The 14,933-nt window shown below is 51.4% G+C and overlaps 1 pseudogene; it reads right to left on the bottom strand.

Moving 5' to 3' along the window:
- Positions 1 to 4,730: 4,730 nt before the first annotated feature.
- Positions 4,731 to 5,645, bottom strand: LOC141998567 (putative olfactory receptor 2B3; annotated as a pseudogene).
- Between the last annotated feature and the right edge of the window lie 9,288 nt (positions 5,646 to 14,933).

Raw genomic sequence — 14,933 nt, forward strand, 5'->3', positions numbered from 1 at the left:
AGCAACCGCTCGGCCCGCCCCGCGTCGCCCCAGCCTAGCCCCGCCCCACGTTTTAGGCTGACCACGCCCCGTTCCTTCACCACCCCCCTCGCGCGGCCGGGAGTCAGGCCCCCTTTCGAATTTTCCTCGGGCCACGCCCCCAGTGAGAAACCCCCCATCCCCTTTTCTAACGGCTCATTGCGGCCCGCTGGAACGCTCGACACGCCCACATGCGGAACTCCGCCCCCTCCGCCCACCCCCCACGAGCTCGATCCTGGCGGCGCAGCAAGATCTGGGTTTCCTGCGGAGCAAACCATTCGGATCGCAAGCAGGGGGGAACGAGAACTCTGCTTCCATTGTGGTTAAAATTACCCCCAGGCTGAGGCTCCATCCTGTAACGACCCCCTTTCTCTCTATGGGATTCACCTCCCCCCCCTCACACACACACACACACACCCCTTTTTCAGAGGGATTTGACGTAACTATCAATGTCTCCCCCCACGTTAGGACGCGCCCAACGCCCCACCAGGAATGGACGCGCCCAACTCCCCACCGAGAGAGGGGTCTGGAACAGTCCAATCCCACATGGGGGGGTGAATACTCCTGCAGGAGGAGGAGGAGGATTCCACCTCCCCTCTTGCAGCGCGGTTACAACCCTTCCCCCGCCGTGCCTATCATGTTGGTGTGTCCGGGAGGGGGAAGAGCTGAGAGTTGGTTTCTTCCCTTCCGATTCCCCTATACTGGGGTCAGTGGTACAGCCCGAGGGAGGGGAGGTGAAGAGAACCTTTTCTGTCGGGCAGTGGGATCGGGAGGGAGAAACCAAACTAGGCCCTGGCGGGGGTGTGGGGTGAGTATTGGAATGTACCATATAACCTCACGGCGAACCTTAGGGACTGGATAATGATTCCTCCCCATGTCTCCTTCCCCGCTCCCATGGCCCCGAACCTACTTCCTGGCCCCGCCCCTGCCTCCTGACCGTCTCTCCCTCTACCCTGCCTTGGCCGCGCCCTCTTGATCTCTCCCCCTGCTTCCTGGCCCCGCCCCATGCCTCTAGCTCCTCCCCGCTGGCTCCTCCCCCTGCTTCCAGTCCCCTTAGCCCCGCCCCCATTATTCCCAAACCCCTGGATCTGCCACAGATGCTCCTGCCTCGACTGGAGTGTAACTCAACCCCTGGCCTATGTCCCTGCCTGCACCCGTGTGCACACATGGCCACACGTCTGCGGAGGTATGTGGCATCAGTTGGGAGCCAAATCAACCCCCCCCCCCAATTATACACTGGGCTTGGAAGGATTAGGTTTTGATCAGTAAAAATGTCGATTTCACCTTGCACACACACAGCCCCACAAAAAACATTTCCACATCAGTAATAATCAACATTAACAGCTGGGCAACCCAAGGAAAAGGCTGCTTGAGAATTTATTCCAGTTTGATGTTACGGATATTTCCATTGTATATTTAGACATGTGATGGGGATGATGTGCTTTAACGCCGATAAAGCTTTAACTTTTTTGAATCTCAACGCCTATTAACTCATTAATTATTGTCTGACCCCCTTGTTGCTGATCCTGCTTAATTCCCGCAACTGCAACGATTTAAATGGATCAAATTAAAAACTGCTTAAAAATAAACATCGAAACATCGAAAAAATAAAACTTGAATTCTGCCAAGTCTCCTTATACACCTGTTAAACTGAAGCGATATTGACAATCTCCCCAGCTGCCCCCTAGAGGCTCCGCAAGCGCCTCGTGTCGCTGTCTTACTCAGTCTGCCTGCCCATGTATGTTTTTATTTTATGGTCATCATTGTTTTATTACAGTCATTATTTTATTATCATTCATTGCTTTATAATTAATTACATACAAACAAATTTTTTTTTTTGCCTAGAGCCAGGGATCAACCCTGACTCCCATTTTCCCCTCTGCTCTGACCCACTAGACTCTATTCCCTTCCCAGAGCTCAGAACAGAAGCCAGGAGTCCAGACTCCCACTGGCTTCAAATTCCCTTCTTCTCCATTCCCTTGTTGAGCAGCCCCTCTCTAACCACTGGACATTGCTGCCTCCCTGCTATACCTTGAATGGAGCCGCTGAGAATGGTGTACAGCCCCTTTTAACCCAAATGATCCTCAAGTCCTTTAACAAATAGTACAATGTTACACATCAGCCAAATATCCTTTGCTAAGCTCTTTTTTGGGCAGGGACTTTATTCTCTCCGGAGCTGCTGTTTAAAGAAGATTATTCAGGCAAATATTAAAAGTCATCGCAACAAGAAAGAGTCACAAATTCCCATGCTCTAAGATCCTGCTCCGCAAGCCTCTGAGATTAATGGCCAGGGCTGTCCTTAGCCATACACAGCATATGCGGCTGCTTAGGGCACCTGAAAATTTGAGGCACCACTGGGAGGGAGAGGGTACAGGGGTCTCTGTGCATAACTGTGACTGGGGCCGGGCGGTTCGGTATCCTTTCCTGCCTCATCCCACCCCTCAGGGCTGTGAGCCCGGGCTGCCGCAGCATCTGCTAACTACGAAGCTCGGTGTGTGTCAGCAATGGGGGCGGGGGGGTTTCCTTCTGGGGGTCCACGGGCAGGGGTGGTGTCTGTCCCCAGTCAGGCATAGGGGCACCAGTTTAATAATACTATGTAGGGCCCCATAAATCCTAAGGACAGCTCTGTTAGTGGCCATCCCTGGCACAGAACTGGTATCTGTAGACTCTTCCTACAAAGATGGAAGGGGTTTTTCCATTGATGTCATTAATTCACCACTCTGAGAGGCAGTAGCTAGATTGACAGAAGAATTTTTCCTTCGACCTAGCTGTGTCTACACCAGGGTTAGGATGAGCTAACTACGGTGCTCAGGGCAAAAACATTTTCACATCCCTGAGCAATGTAGCTAGGTCAATCTAATTTTTAGTATATAAGAACATAACAACGCCCATATTGGGTGAGACCAATGGTCCATCTAGCCCAGTATTTTGTCTTCTATCAGTGGCCACTGCCAGGTGCTCCAGAGGGAATAAACAGAACAGGGCAATCATCAAGTGATCCATTCCCTGTTGTCCATTCTCAGCTTCTGGCAGTCAAAGGCTAGGGACACTCAAAGCATGGTTGGGGTTGCATCCCTGGCCATCTTGGCTAATAGTGATCGATGGACCTATCCTCCATGATAGACCAGGCCTTAATCTCATCGCTTCCCTGGTCTCTGTCTTCCTGGAAAGGACGCAGCTCTTTAATATCTATGCCCCCTTTCCCAAGATGCATTGCTGCCCACCATACAACTCCAGAGTCCCTATGGGTTTTCTGCTTTAGCAGGAGAGACGGGAGGGGAGGTTGGACCCAGAATATGAAGATTTCATGGCAATTGGGAGTGGGCGGAAGCTGAAGATGGACAGCTCAGAGATGGTGCTCATATGGGTAACCGTGATGGACAGCCTCTGTCAGGTCAATTACCAGCTGGAGGCGTGAAGGTTTCTAGCCTTGATGCATGTTAAGAATTGCGCAAGTCACTCGAATCAGCAAACACACTGGTTTTGATTTACACAAGAGAAAAGGGGGGGAAAGTTGTTCATTGGGATGTTTAACCTCCTCCCCCCACTCATTCACCCCATAGGGTAATGATTTGGCCTAATCACTTCTTCCCAAGACTAGGAGAATTTCTTGCAGCATAAAATGGAGGGGAGAACCCCAAATCTGCAGCCATTTCATATGAACATTCAACAGCTGAGAGAAAAGGGACAACATTTGAGAGGGTACGAGATCTCTGAGAATGAATGAGTAAAGGGGTCAAATCTGAGGAGAAAGTTGATCAGAGGGGGTTGACATCCTCTTTTTCTTCATCCACCATGTGGGACGAGAACTCAAGCCAGCTGGTTCCCTCCAAAAGCAGATGTTGCTGCAATTTAAAATGGGAGGGGGGGAAAAGACCCCAAAGTGAGAGAGTTTCTTTCCCTATATTCAGCAATTAAAGAGAAAAATGGCCAAATCCGGGAGGATTTTAGATCAATATTCCATAATTTAGCGGAAACGGTGCCTGACTTGAGGAGTCCCAAAATGGAGGGAAATTTCTATTGATATTCAATAAAGAGAAAATCTGAGGGGATTTTAGATCACTATCTGTTAATTAGAGAGAAAAGAGGCAAAATCTGAGGGGAAAGTTGATTCTAATGAGTTTAACACCTTCATTAACCCCATCCACAATTTGGAGCAATGATCGGCGCCAGCTGTTTCTCTCCCAATGCCAAAGTAGCTGTGGTTTAACCTGAGAAGGGGGAAGAAGCCCCTAAACTATCCATATCAGAGAATTAAATAGAAAAGGGGGAACATTGGTGGGGGTTTTTTAGATCAATATTCAATAAGAGAGAATCTGAGGTATTTTATATTGGGGGGGGGCAGGGGTGTGGTCCGTACAGGCTGGATCTGGTGCAGAGAGATGACTCTCAAATGCCCACATCACTCCATCTCCTCCATGCAGAGCCAGCTATGTTCATGGACGGAGCCAAGGAAGGACATAGTGAGGTGCCCAACATCATCCACCAGGCCTTGACATGCTCTTCTGCCTTCTGGGTCTCATGGTGAGTGACCTCTGGTTTCCCAGTCCCAGTCCCAGTCCCAGTGTGGACATGAACAGAGAGATTGAAATGCAGACCTCCTAGATGGGAAAGGCTCCATAGCCCATTGCCTGGCCCCCTGACCTGAGGCTGGATCGGAGCTGCTGCCCCATAGAGAACCAAGCCAGCCAGTCCCAACTCATTTCTCTGGCTCATGTCCTCTTACTCCAGAATAGCCTCCCCAGCAACCTCCTTAGAGTCCTGTGCACATCCTTGTTCCTCAGCGTGTAGATCAGCGAGTTCAGCATGAGGGCGATGATGCCATAGAAGAGGGAGACCATCTTGCCCAGGTCCTGGGAGTAGCTGGACGGAGGCTGTAGATACATGAAAATGGCCATGCCGTAGAAGAGCGACACCACAGCCAGGTGGGAGGCGGAGGTGTTGAAGGCCTTGAGCCTGCCCTGGGCCAAGCAAAATCCTCAGCACGACAGCAACGATGTAGCCGTAGGAGACCATGATGAGGTCCAGCGGCAACAGCAGGAAGATCACACTGAAAGCAAAAGCCTTGGCATCGTTGGCAGAGGTGTCGACACAGGCCAGCTTGAACAGGACCGGCAACTCGCAGAAGAAGTGGTCCACCCGATTCCGCCCACACCGGGGCAGCGACACGGTCAGGGTGGCCTGCAGCATGGAGTTGCCGAAGCCGCTCAACCAGACAGTGGCCGCCATTTGCAGCAGAGGCGGCGGCTCATGATGATTGTGTAGCGCAGCGGCTGGCAGATGGCGACGTAGATGGCCAGCAGGAGGCACTCGGTGCAGCCCAGAGAGAGGAAGACGTAGAGCTGGGCCACACAGCCAGCCCAGGAGATGGACTTGTGGGTGCTGCGGAAGTTCACCAGCATCTGAGGAATGGTGCTAGTGGTGTAGCAAAGGTCCAGGAAAGAGAGGTTGCTGAGGAAGAAATACATAGGGGTATGGAGAATGGGTTCCAGCCATAAGACCACAATGATGGCCAGGTTCCCCAGCAAGTTCAGGATGTACAAGACCAGAAAGACCATGAAAAGCAGCATCTCCAGGCGTGGTTGGTCAGAGACCCCCAAAAGGATGAACTCCCACTGGGAGCTCCCATTCCCTCTTTCCTCCTGCAGGGAGAAGGGACAAAGATAAGGATGAAAGGAGCCCCATTTACACATTCAAGGGTAGCCCCATTTGCTCTGAGTGAACCATGCCCACTTGTGACTTTGTCAAAGAAAATCTGGGCCAGTTGGGTGGCAGGTAGGATCCTTCTGCCAGGGAATGGCTTTGTCACAGAAAAGTGGTTCTGTGGCACTTAGTGACAAAGGAGGATCCATATATCAGGGAATTAAAGTGACCTAGAAAACTGGATCTGTGGCAGTTGGTGGGAGCAATAGGATGTGATAGATAAATGGATGCTTAGATTATAAGGTCTTTGGGACAGAGGCTGTTTTGTTTTGTTCCTTTTATTCCGTATTTGAATAGATCCTGGTTGCAACTGGGGCTCCTAACTATGATCCCAAATTTGCACTGCTAACTGCCCCTCTTATGGGTCAAAGAACTGGGCATGTTTAATCTAGAGGAGAGAAAGTTGAAGGGGGACCTGGTAACAGTCTTCAAATATGTGAAAATTTGTCGTAAAGAGGATGGTGATCAATTGTTGTAAAGAGGTTGTAAAGAGGATGGTGATGAATTGTTCTCCATGTCCATTAGGTCGGAAATGCATTTACCAGACAAGTCTGGGTAAATCAGTTTCTTAAACACAAAGGCGTCTAGCCAGGTGTCATCAAAGTTGATGGGCAATCACTTATCAAGTGGCTAGTCTTTGGCAAGGAAGGGGGGCAGGAACAACCCCATCTGCATTGAAGCAAACAACAGCATGGCATCTCCTTCACCATTAGACTCCTTGTCTCCGTACTTGCAGCAGGAATGAACTTTATCTAGGCAGAACCCTCAATAAAATGCATATCAAAGGGTGACTGGACTATAAAAGTGAGGGGTAGAAACACCCCAAGGTATCTCTCCCTATCCATCTCTCTCTCTTTCCCCTAAGAAGACAAAAGAAACAGCGTTTGGACTTTGGGAGCAGATCCTGGTCTGAGAATTGGCTCAGCAATGTTACTGGGAACATGTGGAAGGGATTTCACCTTGAGCCAAGTCTAGTTTGTTAATTTTAGTACTAGGAAGTGTTTTACCTTTACTTCTCCTGTAACCATTTCTGACTTGAATGTTTTATGCTTTTACTCACTTGAAACCTAACTCTTTGTAGTTAAATAAACATGTTTTATTCCATAATACAAACTGCATTGAAACTGAATTGTGTGGGTAACTCCATTTAAAGTAGCAAACTGTTGGATATTGATCTCCTTAGAGAGGCAACGGACCTACAATATCTGAACTGTCCAGGAGGGGACCGGGCAGTGCAGAACCCAGGTCTTGGGCGGGAATTTGGAACTGGGAGTTTGTTGCAGTCACCCTGCAAGTGGTAACCATGGCTGCAGGAAGCCAGAGGGTGGCTGGTGTTTGCGGACAGGCTGCTGGGGTCAGAGTTGCTGGACCATGGCTGTGGCTATACACGGACACTCAGGGTGTGACCCGCATGCTGGCAGGCTGCTTGTGAGCGACCCACATTGGAAGCTACAACAAGAAAACATTGTGAGGCAGCCAAGGTAGCAGGGCAGGGGTGACCCAACCTCTCATTAGTCTGGATTGCACCCCGGAATGCCATACTGTCCTGGGAGGTTTTTAAGAAGAGGTTGGGCAAATACTGGTCAAGTATGGTTAGGTAATCTTTTTCCTGCCTCAGTGTGGGGGTATGGCCCAGATGACCTCTGGAGGTACCCTCTAGACCTACATGTCTAGGAGTCTAGGATTCTACTGCCACTTTAACTTGAATCTATTATGTTTATGTACTTCTCTGTGCAACGGACAGGGGCCACAATCTAAACACTGAGGGTGAGAATAAAATAATCCCAATACCACTAATAATGGTGTAGACCCTGATACTACGAGCAGTTAGAGCTGGGGTTTACAAAGCAGCTTTAAGGAATGATGCACCCAAATCCCACTGATTTTCAGGGGGATTATAGGCTCATATAGGGCTAAATATGCAGATAGGCACCAAGTGGGATTTTCCAAAAAGATTTTCTAACTCCCATTGGTGCCAATAGGAGTTAGGCACCTAGCCCCCATCTGCATCTGAGGGCACCTAAATCCCTTTGTAAATGTGGCCCATGCTTCCTACTTGCCCTAATTTCCTTTACCCAAACCACTTACAGTGGGGTTGCCTGAGGGCTTAAGTTAAGCACGTGCATAGACCTTTGCAGGATCAGGGCCCCTCACGGGACAACAGGTTTACATGGCATTTTACAAACCCCGTCCTTCAGACACTCACCCAGGTGATTAACGACTCACCTGTGCAAAGTTATCCCTGCATGTTTGTGGGTTGGGGGCCCTGAATAAGATTTCAACCCTAACCAAATCTACCAATCAATGGCACTTGTCTGCTCTGCAGAACCACAGTATCTGAGCACCTAACAATCTCTAATGGGTTTATCCTCACATCACCCCTGGGAGGCAGGGAAGTTTTATCAGACCCATCGCACAGAGCTAACAAATCTAACCATCCCACATGCTCCCCAGCTCCTGGACCCTCCCCAGGAATAAGCATGAATGAGTGGTGGAGAAAAACCCGGACTCACCTCCATTCACCTCCGGCTCTGCTCTGCCCAGGTCCCTCCTGCCCAGGCAGCTCCAGGCGGCTCAGACAGAGCCAAGACAGAGTCTGGAGTCCCTGCTCCCCTGTGCTGAGCCCCCCAGTCCCTGGGAGGAGGCCGCCCCGAGCTGTGGAGCTGAATGTCAAAGGATGCTCGGGCGTCAGGGAGAGCAGCTAAGTTTGTCCCCTGCCATGGGGCAGCACCATCTGCATCTGGCTCTGGAAGCCCAGAGGCTGCAAGTGTTGCCCCCCCACACACACACACACTACTGGGGCCCTGGGGTGGGTCTCAAAAGGAGGGGAATGTGGCAAACTGGATGCTCAGAGCCAGTGTTGCATGGTCACAGGGTAGCTCCCCCCCGATCCCAGGAACCAAGTCCACTCGGTGTGTGAGTGAAGTACCAGTGGGCAGGCTGCCCCAGGCTGGGAGGGATATCCTGAGCCTCTCTCAGCTGGCAGGGTCTCCTAGAAGCCCGGAGACCACAGTGATGGAATGAAAGAAACCCCAGAGATGGGGAGGAGAGAGAGAGATGGATAGAGGGAGAGGAATGGAGAGAGAGTGTGGATGGACTGATGGATGCCAGACGAGCACGGACGGGAAAAGAGAGGGAGAGTCCAAGAGAGGAGAGGATGGATGAGAGAGAGAGGGAGCCAGAGGTGAATTGTTAGGACAGAACGAAAGGCAGAGAGAAGGATAGGTAAAAGGAGCAATACAGAGACAGATAGAAGAGCAGAGAGATCTGCAGAGAGATGGATGGAGGAGAGGTAGATGGATAGAAGGATAGAGAGGAAGAGAAAGACAGACAGACTGGCAGAAGGATAGCGAGTTGGGGAGAGACACCCAGAGAGCTGGATTGATCTGGAGAAGTACAGTGGATGGCTGGAAGGAGGTAGGATCCCCAGCCTGTGTCCCTGCTCCCTGACCTACCCCAGCCCTGGGGTCTCTCTCTGGGCTTGTGAGCACAGTCTCACACTATGCCCGAGCTGCCCCAGCTCCAAAGCACAGCTGAGAAGGGCCCTGTGTCTCTGTGATTGTGGGAGGCTCCTCCTTGTGCAGCTCACGATTGCTGTCGCTGACTACATAGGGCCATGGGTGGAGGAGAGGGAGCAGGCAGGGCCCTTATGGACGTTGGAGCCGGGAAGGGGGCAGGGGCTGTGACTCCCTGAAGCCTCCCAAAGGGCTGGGACTTGGCTGGTGAGGTTTGCGATGCCCCAGGGACTCCGTGCACCAAATTGGCCAGGAGACTCCTCCAGCAATGCCGTCTAGGGGAGAGTCACCTGGGGAGGAGTAACCCCAGCCCCTGAGCACTGCACCAGGATTGGGGCCACAACCCCCGCTCTAGTCACAGCCCCATCTATACCGAGGCCTCCCCTAGACCCCAGGTCTCATCTCCCAGCCCTCAGACCCATCACTGGCATTGTGACCCCAGCCCAAGCCCTGGGGTGCGCTGAGCCATGGAGCAGGGATTGTCCCTTCCCATGGAGTGAGTTGAGCTGAGACAGTTCTCAGAGCGAGTCAGCGCTGAGAGCAGGACGCTGGGGTTAGTGCACGGCAGCGACGTCTGGAAGTTACAGCTCCAACCCCCAGGACGCCTGGGTTCTCTTCCCACCTCTGGGAGGGGAGTGGGTTAGAGCAGGGAGCTGGGAGGCAGGACTCCTGGGTTCTCTTCGGCTATCGATTCCGAGCAATACTCGGTGACTTAATATCAGGCACAGAAATGGGTGGGTGGGGTCAAGGCACCCCCAGGCATCCAGAATTCCCTTTGCTAACATGTATGGGAACCTGGAGGACCATTTAGGGGTGTGCGAAAGCTACCAGCCCCCTGCCACCAAGTGGGAGAAGAATGTGTGTGGGGAGCCTGGGGAAAGTGAGAATAGGCTGAAACTCAGGTAAGGGCTGTTTGGGGTGGAGTCCAGGCAGGCCTGGATTAAAGATTTTGAGGGCTCTGTGCACTGCGGAATTTGGGGGTCCCCCCACCTTCTATAAACTAGACAGCAAAAGGCCCCCACCCCACACAGACCCCCGGATACCCCTCCTACCCCACACATATCCCAGCAGCCCTGATATACACCCAGCTCGCTGCAGCCCCCAACACCTCAGTCCCCCTGGGCGCAGTCTGCAAAATCCCAGCCCCCCACCCCTTCCCCCCAACACCCCCATTTCCCCCAACTCACCCCTCCTCCCAGCATTCCCCACTCACCCACAACCCTTCCCCCACACCTCCCTAACTCACCCCAAAACTCACCCTCACCACCTCATCCCCACCACCGGGCCCCTCCTGGCCACTCACTGGCACACCCCCTGGCTCAGCAGTCTGCTCCCATCCCAAATGAAGGCAGCTTCTCCCGACCCTGGCCACCCAACTCCACTCCGCTCCCTCCCACCACCCTGCCCTCACTCGCATGATCCCGCGCCAAACCCTCCATTCTGACAGAGGTGATGTGGGGTGGTTGGACGGGCCAAATCTGAGTGAGTGATGTTGCGACCTGGTGCATGGAGTTGCAGGGGGGCCCATGTAAGTGCACCTAGTTCACATTGGCTAGTCCAATAAGCATTTCCTTCTGCAAGGCAGCATGGTGTAGTGGTTTGCCCACTGGACTGGGCCCCTCGTTTCTATTCCTACTTCCAGCACTGACTTTGGGCAAGCCTCGTCTGCCCGCTGAGCCTCAGTTTCCCCATGTGTGCAAGGGAGAGCAGAATATTTGCATATTCCTTCATCAGGTGATCTCTGACAGGGAGTGGAGAGGAAATCTGATCTATTATTGTGGGGAGGGGTTTGTGAGCCTGTGAATTTGGGTGGAGGGAGTGGACCTACGAGGCTAGAAGGGCCAATGGCCTCATACATTGCAGAGGAATGGGCAACCGGGGATGGATCACTTGATGATTACCTGTTCTGTTCATTCCCTCTGGGGCACCTGGCATTGGCCACTGTCAGAAGACAGGACACTGGGCTAGACAGACCTTTGGTCTGACCCAGTATGGCCATTCTTATATTCTTAAGACTGCTCAATGACTATGGTAAGTTTCTGCCTAATTTGGCAACAGTATCGACATCTTTACATGAACCCTTACAAGCCAAAAAAAAAAAACCCAAAATGGAAATGGACTAAAGACTGAGTTTGCATCGAAGGACGGAAATTGCTGATCTCATCTGAAGTTCTTACGCACTTTGACGCCTCGCTACTGCTGTAATTGGCTTGCGATGCTTCACAGTAGAGGGTGGGTGCAGTTCTTTCCCGCCTCTTTTTCCAGGCAGCTGGGAGAAACCAATTGCCTTGGCTTGACAAACGCTCACCGCTCCTGAGAAGAACTACACACAAACAGAGCGAGGAGCTCCCGGTGTTATCTGCAGGATTCCGAAGTGCCATACCTGTCTATGCAGTAGATATTTTACTTTGCTGACTGTGACCGGATGGCTGGATAGGCCACACTGAGGATGCCACACTCAGGGCAGACTGCAAGAAATAGGGCAGACCCTTGCCAAAAAATGCTGGTTTATTCTATAATTAGCCAGTAACAAAAGAGCTTCTGTAGTACCACACTGGCTAACAAGAAGCCAGCTTAGTCCCCTTAAGAAATTTCAGCCCTTGGCTCCCATCTAGACAAACAGGTCTAATAGAGTGAGAGGTTACTGAAAACCTGATTTACCGTATGGGAAGCTCACCAATCCCAAAGGCCCAGACACTTATCCCCAGGTCAATATGAGTCTCAGATCTTACCCAAATACCATGCTGCCAGCTAATCCTTAATAAGAGGATGCAGATCAAATAAGCTGAAGTATATTTTGTGGCTTAGGAAGGGCACGTGCCAATGGCAGGGAAATCTGTCTGTCTGCCTGCAGGTCTGTCACAGGGTGACTGGCCCCAGCAATGAAGCAGACCCTGCTCCCCTGGGCCGGTGCTCTCAGTTTGGCCAATTAAGAGTTCAGGGCAGCTCATGAGGGGTGGAGAGGATCACGGAGGATATGAGAGGAGAGAGACCCAGTGAGATAGAGACTTAAAGGCTAAAGGGAGGAGATCAGCCAGAGGGGTTTGCCGGCTGACCTCCCCAAGGGCTGGATACAGCGGGTGGCAGGTGAGCAGCAGAGGAGATCCCCCACTGACATCTCCAGGGCCTGAGAGCTGGAACCCAGGGAACAGAGCGAGGACCAAGGGCGTGAAATGCCCAGAAGAGAGGCTGTGGAAAAGTAGGGGTGATATAGATGGTTGGGGTAGTTTGTACAGACTATTTACATTATGATTTGTAATAAATGGTGTGACACCCTGGCACCCCCATATTCACCACTGTCATGTAATTAGGATGTGCTTTGTACAAAGGATGCCTTGTGAGGTGTCATTATAAAAGTTCTGATCTGCTAGACAGTAATATCTCGTTGGATGATGTGTGCTGTCGTTGCGTGTGAAGTGATGAAGTTTGGCGATGTGTGTGTTACTGAAACCTGACGTGAGGTTGAGAACACCCACAAGAAGCCTTTCAGGTACAACAGTCAAAAGGCCAAACAATGTGAATGGCTTATTGAGGAAACGCACACAAGCACGAGGATGACCCCAGGAACTGTGGACAATAGAAACCTCTCCAAGCTAGCACTACACAATGGGAACTGTTTGTCCCAGGTCACAGCAAAAGAGCTTTCCAGCAAGTGGGAAGAAGAAATAAAAGGGGGAAATGACATCATGAGGGGACCTCACTCCCCCTACAACACCACGCCTGGAAACAGCTGAGGAACAAAGACTGGACTGTGGGAAGTGATGGTCTCAGGCTAAAGGGATTTCTAGCCTGTGTATGAAAACCTGGGAAACCCAAGCTGCAAAGCCAAGGCAGCTTGTGCCTTAAGAATGTGCCAGTCTTTTTATCACTCAGGAAGAGAATTTGCTAATTAATATCCTACCTATCTAGTGTGTTAAGCTCAGTTTGCGGTTTTGTTTATTTACTAGGTAATCTGCTTTGATCTGTTTACGATCACTTAGAATCACTTAAAATCTATCTTTTGTAATTAATAAACTTATTTTATGTTTTAATCCAAACCAGTGTGTGTTTGACTAAGGTGTCTGGGGAAAATCTTGGCCTGGTTACCACAAGTGTGTATGGACCTCTTCACATTGAGAGAGAAGCAGACCAGGTATTAAACCCATGTACTGGCCAGATTTGACCAGGGCAGGATGATACTGTTAGAGAGTCTGCATATAATTGCAGCTGGGTGTGTCCCCACCCATGTGAATGCTGGTGAAAGTGCAAGCTTGGAGGGTTTTGAAACTTGTCACAGCAGCACAGTCTGAGAGGGAGCCCAGGCTGGTGGGTCAGAGGGCTCAGTGGTACCCCATTTCCAGGTGGCACCCTGGGAGTCCGATCACAGATGGGTCCCGAGGAGGGGTATGATTTCATCAACAGAGCCTGGTATAGAGTCCGTAGGTTACCTGAGAAGAGAAACTGAGGTAAGAGTGCTTGTCACGCTGGGACCTGCTGCCAGATAGTGCTTTGGGTGGAGTCCCTTTATCTCTCTATCTATCACACCCGTCGGTGTGATACCAAGCACTGTATGTATCTGATATCCTCATTCAGTCCCTTCTCTTCACAATGCCACATTTAAAACTTTTATTTTGCATCCATACAAATAAATTATCCCATCCACACATATAAAATTTGGAAGGGAGGAGAGAGGGAGAAGAGAAATCTAAAGAGAGACAGACCATGGTTAGAAAGACAAAGTCAGTGATGGTTGTCAGATGGCTGCACAACTCAACTGTTCTTTGAAACTGTTCTTGTTTTTAGCAAGAAAAAGAAAGAAAGAAACAGTCATAATAACAAAAGGAGTACTTGTGGCACCTTAGAGACTAACCAATTTATTTGAGCATGAGCTTTCGTGAGCTACAGCTCACTTCATCGGATGCATACTGTGGAAACTGCAGAAGACATTATATACACAGAGACCATGAAACAATACCTCCTCCCACCCCACTCTCCCGCGGGCAACAGCTTATCTAAAGTGATCATCAAGTTGGGCCATTTCCAGCACAAATCCAGGTTTTCTCACCCTCCGCCCCCCCCACACACACAAACTCACTCTCCTGCTGCTAATAGCCCATCCAAAGTGACCACTCTCTTCACAATGTGTATGATAATCAAGGTGGGCCATTTCCTGCACAAATCCAGCTTCTCTCACCCCCTCACCCCCCTCCAAAAACCACACACACAAACTCACTCTCCTGCTGGTAATAGCCTATCCAAAGTGACCACTCTCCTTACAACGTGCATGAAAATCAAGGTGGGCCATTTCCAGCACAAATACAGGTTTTCTCTCCCCCCCCCCTTTCCAAAAAACACACACACACAAACTCACTCTCCTGCTGGTAATAGCTAGTAATAGTGACCACTTTGGATAACCTGGGAACCACCGGCTCGGCTGGCAGGGGGCTGCGGGTCGGGAGTGAGGGGCACCGGGAGAGCGGGGGGGGGAGGGGCTGGGCTGGCAGGGGGCTGCGGGTCGGGAGTGAGGGGCACCGGGAGAGCGGGGGGGGGGGCTGGGCTGGCAGGGGGCTGCGGGTCGGGAGTGAGGGGCACCGGGAGAGCGGGGGGGGGAGGGGCTGGGCTGGCAGGGGGCTGCGGGTCGGGAGTGAGGGGCACGGGGGGGGGAGGGCAGGGGCTGGACTGGTGACACTCTGCCTCCCGCTTCCGCTCTACTCCTCT

Source organism: Natator depressus, chromosome 14 (genome assembly GCF_965152275.1).
Source record: "Natator depressus isolate rNatDep1 chromosome 14, rNatDep2.hap1, whole genome shotgun sequence".
Lineage (NCBI taxonomy): Eukaryota > Metazoa > Chordata > Testudines > Cheloniidae > Natator > Natator depressus.